Genomic DNA, 7,500 nt, shown 5'->3' on the forward strand with positions numbered 1-7,500 from the left:
CAGCGAACAGGTTGGCATCTTTCAGTGACCCACCGATGTGTGAGATCGGAAGTGGCAGTTGGGGAGTTGTGAATGCTCCGTTGCAGTGTTGGCTAAACATTGATGTGTTAGCATATGGCCTTAAGGGCTTGCTATGAAAAAAAGGGTTGGCTGCTGGTATAAGCCTTCCCCTATCAGATGAGGTGTCGAACGTGTCGGCACCAAAGCGCTCATCGAAGTGAATTTGCTTGCTTAGTGTGATGGCATAACCAGTTTGACGAATTAGCAGACATGCTCAGGATGAAGAGCTGGTCAATGACTGAAGTACTTTTATGGCAGTTCACAATTACAATCGAGCATGCGTGATGCTCTTCTCAGAAAGACCTTGGAACGAATGCCAAGGCCGCTTAGATTTGATAATGGGTTTGCTGTGCTGATATGGGACAGTGTGGTGAGCTCAGATGGCATATGGGCAGACTGTGTTGGTATGGGACGACATGGTATGTTTGTGTGTTTCTTGCTGCTTTAGAATCTCTTTGTTTGTCGAAATTGAAAGGACAGCTCAATCTGAATGATGGAATATTTGGGTGGTTAGCAGTGTGAGTACTAGCCGCAAGTGCCCAAGGAGACCATTTGTGGCATATGGGTTGATTGTTCAAATCAAGTTCTATAGTGTTGAACCGAAGCAGGCAAGACTAAGCGTCGCAGTTGATTGATCCCAACAGGGGATTCTTGGCCTCAGGAGGAGGCGAGACTGATGTGGTGGTCTCTTTGCTTGGGAGTGCTTGTGGACTCCGTGGTTGGTTTGCACTTTGCGGGTGGCAAGTGCTGCACTTGGCCGAAAGTGAGGCAGGTGCTGTGCCAGAAGTGGTGGCACATTCAGGGAGAGACGAAGCGGTGCAAGTTGGCCATTTCGGAAGACCACTCCAGAGGAAGCTCGAGTGTAGCTGAGGAGGAACTTGAGAGTTGCTTGAGGAAATGATTCAAGCTGGTCGCTCTGCCCTCATGGAGTTTGGTGGAGTGCTCAGAACCATCATCACCGGTTGTAGGTAAGCCAAAACCTTCCGTGCCGAAAGTGATGGCACGTTATCCGGTTGTAGGTGAGCCAAAACCTTCCGTGCCGAAAGTAATGGCACGCTACCCGGTTGTAGGTGAGCCAAAACCTTCCATGCCGAAAGTGATGGCATGTTATCCGGTTGTAGGTGAGCCAAAACCTTCCATGCCGAAAGTGATGGCGTGTTATCCGGTTGTAGGTGAGCCAAAACCTTCCGTGCTGAAAGTGATGGCACGCTACCCGGTTGTAGGTGAGCCAAAACCTTCCGTGCCGAAAGTGGTGGCACGTCATCCGGTTGTAGGTGAGCCATAACCTTCCGTGCCGAAAGTGATGGCACGTCATCCACAGCGTTTGTAGGCACCGTCAGAAAACCTTCGCCTAGTTTGATGGAGTCCGGGAAAACCATCGTTGTTGAAGATAACTCCAGCAGAGCTATAGTGCAGTGATTGGCAGAACTTGAGGCAGTGTGGTATGCAGTAGAAGTCAGAATACGCTGATTGTCGAAGTACCAGTGGCAGCTGTTTTCAAGATTGAGAAGTCATTGTTATTGTGGAACTGAGCTTCACAGAGCGTTCAGTGTCGACGAGGGCGTCGACGTTATCAGGTGGGGGAGTGTCACGGGGAAACAGTTCAGGACACAACCGGTATTAAAATCCATCTTGTCTCGTCTCGTTGCGTCTTGGAAATGCGTTGTTTATAGCACCTTTGGTCGCCACTGGTGGTTAAGGGGGTTGGTTGGCCAAACTCTATAGGAGGAGTTGACCCCGTGACTTGCTGACTCCTCCCCCGTTAGGCCCAGCAGGTGTGGGCAGGAGCCTTGGTGGCTTGCTCATGGGTTGCAAGAGGACTTACTTGTGCATTTTGTTGCACACAGTAGGAAATCATACTTCAACTCGTAGGCGTGCCCTAAGGGAACATTGGGTGCGGACTGCGAGCTATCCATAGGGATGCTCCAGTTTCTTTGGTTGAGGATGGGGGCCAAAGACAGTGCATGTTGGGTTGGGTTCCCACATGCATTGCGCGGCGGACCGGTGCAGGGGGCTACTTATACTGTTTGCCCCTCTGCACCGCGGTACGTCTCGTGGGTAGGCCATTCTCTAGGTCTTCCATGGGTTCGTGCCGGGGCGACTTCGGTTGCCCTCGCGAGGTGTACACCTTGCGGATCAGTCCATGGGGCATCTTGCTCCTTGGATGACCAAGCCCTAGTGCTTGGCGGATTGGTGCGTGGCATCGTCATGCCTCGTACTCGATGGACTTTGCATTAGGCCCCAAGGCCTTATGTTCGATGTACTCGTGATGCAGGCTGATCATGAGTGTGGGTATCTAGAAGCGCATGTCAAGATCTGAGCCAAGTAGCCTGTTGAACAGCTTAGAGTTTGTGTGCACATTTGAAGCATCAAGGGGTGTTGGCGTGCAGGGCCTTTAAAGGCTTGCACGATTGAAGGCTGGCCCTAGCATTCGTGCATGTTGGGGCGCCGCACGGGTTATTCCGTTGCTCAAATATTTGCCCCGTGACACTAGTGTGCAAGGCTGGTGTGCAAGGCTTGTGGGCAAGGCTGGTGCGCAAGGCTAGTGCCCAAGGGTTGTGTGCAAGGCTAGTGCCCAAGGGTAGTGCGCAAGGCTCGTGCCCAAGGCTAGTGCGCAAGGCTTGTGTGCAAGTCTAGTGCGATGGGCCAGTGCCCAAGGCTTGTGAGCAAGGCTTGTATGCATGGCTTGTGTGCAAGGCTTGTGTGCATGGCTTGTGCGCAAGGCTTGTGTCCAAGGCTTTTGTGCAAGGCTCGTGCGCAAGGCTAGTGTGCAAGGCTTGTGCGCATTGGCAGGTAGCCCACCACCATGCACGATCCAAATGCCACTCAAGCGACAACACGGTGCCAAGCCGGGCATGGTGTGCACTCAAAACCAATCAACGGACAGAGGTCATGCGTCATGGGGGGGATCTAGCAAGGCCATGGGGAAGGTCATGGAGGACCTTGGAAGCAAGCGCAAGACGAGAGCGAATCGAACAAGGGGCCAGGACGGGGCCTTGTGCCCATGGTCTTCGCAAGACTGCGTCCAAGGCGCCCGAAAGCCCAAGGGAACCCAAACCCGGCCGACACTTGCAATCGCACATGCTCTCTGCAACACACCATCAATGCCGCCCAACGGGGCCAGCACGAGCAGTCATCCGCAGTCCCCTGGCCCTGCGCACGTTTGTCTATGAAACCGAGCATCAATGCCACAGAAAGTGCCGGGGCGCCAGCTGGAGCCATCATCCGCGTTGCCATGGCTCGCTTGGCCTTGGCTTGCCAGTCCCCGACACGAGCAATCGCGCATTTTCTTTGCAACCGACCATCAATGCCGCCCAACGAGGCCAGCACGAGCAGTCATCCGCGGTCCCCTGGTCCTGCGCACGTTTGTCTTTGAAACCGAGCATCAATGCCACAGAAAGTGCCGGGGCGCCAGCTGGAGCCATCATCCGCGTTGCCATGGCTCGCTTGGCCTTGGCTTGCCAGTCCCCGACAGGAGCAATCGCGCATTTTCTTTGCAACCGACCATCAATGCTGCCCAACGAGGCCAGCACGAGCAGTCATCCGCGGTCCCCTGGCCCTGCGCACGTTTGTCTTTGAAACCGAGCATCAATGCCACAGAAAGTGCCGGGGCGCCAGCTGGAGCCATCATCCGCGTTGCCATGGCTCGCTTGGCCTTGGCTTGCCAGTCCCCGACACGAGCAATCGCGCATTTTCTTTGCAACCGACCATCAATGCCGCCCAACGAGGCCAGCACGAGCAGTCATCCGCGGTCCCCTGGCCCTGCGCACGTTTGTCTTTGAAACCGAGCATCAATGCCACAGAAAGTGCCCGGGCGCCAGCTGGAGCCATCATCCGACGTGCCATGGCTTTGGTCCCATGGTCTTCGCAACCGAGCATTCGTGACACCCGACGGGGCCAGGACACCAACCCTTCCGACACGAGCATTCGCGCATGTTCTTTGGCCACACAACGGCGCCAGCACGAGCAAAATCATCAGCGGTGCGGTGGCCTTGCACGGCCTTTTGTCTTTGGGACCAACCATCAGTGCCACGGGAAGTGCCGGAGTCCCGGCATCCGCGGTGCCAAGTCATTGCGCCCTTGGTCTCTGCAGCGGGGCATGCCGGGCACTCCCAACCATTGCAAGCAAGCAAGCAAGCAAGAAAGAAAGTAAGTAAGTAAGTAAGTATTACATATAGGGGCGGGACATGCGGGGAGTTCTGCGAAACGTGCACTACGGGGCACACGCGTACCTACCGGGGCATACCGACCCCTATTGGGGCACACGTGTGCATATCGGGGCATACCGGGCCTATCAGGGCACACGCGTACATACCGGGGCATACCGAGCCCTACTGGGGCACACGTGCGCATATCGGGGCGTACCAAGCCTATCGGGGCATTCGCATGTATCCCAAGGCATACCGAGTCTATCCGGGCATACGCGTTCATACCGGGGCGTAACGGGCCTATCGGGGCATACTTGGGCATATCCGGGCAAAAAATGCCCAAAACTTGCGCAACCTTGGCAACCGTGGTCCATTCCTCACTATATGCCATGGCCTTGTGCCCATGGTCTTCACAAGACAGCATCCAAGGCGCCTGAAAGGCCAAGGGAGCCCAACCCAGCAATGCCCAGCCAAGGCCAGGCATTCCAGTGCCTGCCCGGGCAAAAACGCCCAAAGCATGCCCCATTCCTTAGCCTATCCAGGCAAAAACGCCCAAAACCAGCCCATTCCAGTGCCTATCCGGGCAAAAACGCCCAAAGCATGCCCATTCCTTAGCCTGTCCAGGCAAAAACGCCCAAAACCAGCACATTCCAGTGCCTATCCGGGCAAAAACGCCCTAAACCTGCGCATTCCAGCGCCCCGCAGCATGCCACCCTCCTATAGGGTTTGCGCAACCAACCCGCCTAACCACCAGTGGCAACCAAAGGTGCTGTTAGCGACGACTTCTGAAGACGCAACGAGACGCGACGGGTTTGCGCCCAGACGCGACGAGACGATGCGGGATCTGCGCCCAACCATGCCTACACCCGCCGACTTGTTGCGGGAGCTGCTTGCCCAAGCATGCCTAGCGTGCAAGGCCTGCGTGCCCAAGGTCTGTGTGCAAGGCTAGTGCCCAAGGCTAGTGCGCAAGGCTAGTGCCCAAGGCTAGTGAGCAAGGCCTGGGTGCAAGGCTAGTGTGCAAGGCTTGTATGCAAGGCTAGTGTGCAAGGCTGCTGTGCAAGGCTTGTGGGCAAGGCTGGTGCGCAAGGCTAGTGCCCAAGGGTTGTGTGCAAGGCTAGTGCCCAAGGCTACTGCGCAAGGCTCGTGCCCAAGGCTAGTTCGCAAGGCTTGTGTGCAAGGCTAGTGCGATGGGCCAGTGCCCAAGGCTTGTGAGCAAGGCTTGTATGCATGGCTTGTGCGCAAGGCTTGTGTCCAAGGCTTTTGTGCAAGGCTCGTGCGCAAGGCTAGTGTGCAAGGCTTGTGCGCATTGGCAGGTAGCCCACCACCATGCACGATCCAAATGCCACTCACGCGACAACACGGTGCCAAGCCGGGCATGGTGTGCACTCAAAACCAATCAACGGACAGAGGTCATGCGTCATGGGGGGGATCTAGCAAGGCCATGGGGAAGGTCATGGAGGACCTTGGAAGCAAGCGCAAGACGAGAGCGAATCGAACAAGGGGCCAGGACGGGGCCTTGTGCCCATGGTCTTCGCAAGACTGCGTCCAAGGCGCCCGAAAGCCCAAGGGAACCCAAACCCGGCCGACACTTGCAATCGCACATGCTCTCTGCAACACACCATCAATGCCGCCCAACGGGGCCAGCACGAGCAGTCATCCGCGGTCCCCTGGCCCTGCGCACGTTTGTCTTTGAAACCGAGCATCAATGCCACAGAAAAGTGCCGGGGCGCCAGCTGGAGCCATCATCCGCGTTGCCATGGCTCGCTTGGCCTTGGCTTGCCAGTCCCCGACACGAGCAATCGCGCATTTTCTTTGCAACCGACCATCAATGCCGCCCAACGAGGCCAGCACGAGCAGTCATCCGCGGTCCCCTGGCCCTGCGCACGTTTGTCTTTGAAACCGAGCATCAATGCCACAGAAAGTGCCGGGGCGCCAGCTGGAGCCATCATCCGACGTGCCATGGCTTTGGTCCCATGGTCTTCGCAACCGAGCATTCGTGACACCCGACGGGGCCAGGACACCAACCCTTCTGACAGGAGCATTTGCGCATGTTCTTTGGCCACACAAAGGCGCCAGCACGAGCAAAATCATCCGCGGTGCGGTGGCCTTGCACGGCCTTTTGTCTTTGGAACCAACCATCAGTGCCACGGGAAGTGCCGGAGTCCCGGCATCCGCGGTGCCAAGTCATTGCGCCCTTGGTCTCTGCAGCGGGGCATGCCGGGCACTCCCAACCATTGCAAGCAAGCAAGAAAGAAAGTAAGTAAGTAAGTAAGTATTACATATAGGGGCGGGACATGCGGGGAGATCAGCGAAACGTGCATTACGGGGCACACGCGTACCTACCGGGGCATACCGACCCCTATTGGGGCACACGTGTGCATATCGGGGCATACCGGGCCTATCGGGGCACACGCGTACATACCGGGGCATACCGAGCCCTACTGGGGCACACGTGCGCATATCGGGGCGTACCAAGCCTATCGGGGCATACGCATGTATCCCAAGGCATACCGAGTCTATCCGGGCATACGCGTTCATACCGGGGCGTAACGGGCCTATCGGGGCATACTTGGGCATATCCGGGCAAAAAATGCCCAAAACTTGCGCAACCTTGGCAACCGTGGTCCATTCCTCTCTATATGCCTAGCCTTGGCAACCGTGGTCCATTCCTCACTATATGCCATGGCCTTGTGCCCATGGTCTTCCCAAGACAGCGTCCAAGGCGCCCGGAAGGCCAAGGGAGCCCAACCCAGCGATGCCCTGCTATGGGAAGCCAAGGCCAAGCATTCCGGTGCCTATCCGGGCAAAAATGCGATTCCTCTCTATATGCCTAGCCTTGGCAACCGTGGTCCATTCCTCACCATATGCCATGGCCTTGTGCCCATGGTCTTCCCAAGACAGCGTCCAAGGCGCCCGGAAGGCCAAGGGAGCCCAACCCAGCAATGCCCTGCTTTGGCAAGCCAAGGCCAAGCATTCCGGTGCCTAACCTTGGCAACCGTGGTCCTTTCCTCACCATATGCCATGGCCTTGTGCCCATGGTCTTCGCAAGACATCGTCAGAGGCGCCCAAAAGGCCAAGGGAGCCCAACCCAGCAATGCCCTGCTTTGGCAAGCCAAGGCCAAGCATTCCGGTGCCTAACCTTGGCAACCGTGGTCCTTTCCTCACCATATGCCATGGCCTTGTGCCCATGGTCTTCGCAAGACATCGTCCAAGGCGCCCAAAAGGCCAAGGGAGCCCAACCCAGCAATGCCCTGCTAGGGCAAGCCAAGGCCAAGCATTCCGGTGCCTAACC

This window comes from Tasmannia lanceolata, unplaced genomic scaffold (assembly GCF_043159265.1).
Source record: "Tasmannia lanceolata isolate RefF3 unplaced genomic scaffold, GAP_Taslan_0.1 ptg000036l, whole genome shotgun sequence".
Lineage (NCBI taxonomy): Eukaryota > Viridiplantae > Streptophyta > Magnoliopsida > Canellales > Winteraceae > Tasmannia > Tasmannia lanceolata.